Consider the following 1,236-nt stretch of genomic DNA (forward strand, 5'->3'; position numbering starts at 1 on the left):
TTACCCACATCTATGACCCCTTCTCAGAGAATCTGCTTCTCTCTTGCCTGCTGAGTCCCCCTCCCCCATGTGAGAACTGGTCCTCTGACATGTAAGAAATGTATTAAGGGAATCACCTGTGAAAGAAAATGAGTGGGAACCAGAAGAGGCTGCGAGAGCTTTAGCCCACAATGTAGGTCTGACCCCAAGTGAAAGAAAGAAGGAAGGAAGGAAGGAGAGAAGTTTGGGTGGAACCCGCTAAGCCTGCAGTGCAGTTGTAAGGAAAGTTCGGCAAGGCCCTGGGGAGTCCTCAAGCCAAAGTCGGCTGTCAGATGAGTCCCACATCTCCCAAGAATGGGCCTGACTTTGTACCCTTGCCATGCTCAGTCATGAGCTGAGAAGCATGGCCTTGACAATGGGTTTGAGAGCACAGCATCTAGGGCCCTTGGTCAATTATACCCCCTGCAATCAGAGATCTGGCTGCCATAGTCCACCACCCAGTTACTGTGGGGTAGATGTCTCAGTAGGCTGGGCTGCCTGGCTCTCTCTGTCAGGAATGGAACACTGAGGCTTGAGGCCAGAGGTTGCACACTCAGAGGCTGGCAGGGGCCAGATCCTTATATAAATGAGCAAGAAGAGCCAGGGGGTAGTGTGGGAGGAACTGGCAGACTGTGGATCCGGCCCCATCTCAAGGAACTAAGCTCCAGCCAACTGATGCTTCATGAAATTCAGGCCCAATGATCCCATTACCCAAGAGAGGCCAGAATTATGGACTTCTTTGTGAAATTACCCAATTTTTAAATGTTGGCCACTAATTGAACTTTTAAAAATACAATAAAACTGTCTACTAGCCAAAAACACAGGTCTGTAGTGTTTGTGAGAGGCCCATGTTGGGAACAGGCTGGGGCACTGGCCAGAGGTACTAAGAAAGCCCTGCAGAGAGTGAAGAGTGAAATAAATGCAGAGAAGGCTGCAGGGGTGCTGGGCCATCAGCTCTGAGAGCAGATGCCCCAAGAGGGTCCCCTGTTCCTTACTCAGGCCAGAACCACTCTGGGGAGAGCAGGTAACCTGCTGGCAAAACGGGTCTCTGAGAAGTCCCTAGTTCCTATCAATCAAATCTCCTCTTCTTGAGGTCTTGTAAGTGTGTCCCTGGTCCTTAAAAATACTTACACTACCTGACTACAAAGCTACACTACAGTAGGATGCATTACTATAAAGCTATAGTAATTAAGACAGGATGGTAATGGCAAAAGGATA

The sequence above is a fragment of the Galeopterus variegatus genome, unplaced genomic scaffold (genome assembly GCF_000696425.1).
Source record: "Galeopterus variegatus unplaced genomic scaffold, G_variegatus-3.0.2 Scaffold4217, whole genome shotgun sequence".
Taxonomy (NCBI): domain Eukaryota; kingdom Metazoa; phylum Chordata; class Mammalia; order Dermoptera; family Cynocephalidae; genus Galeopterus; species Galeopterus variegatus.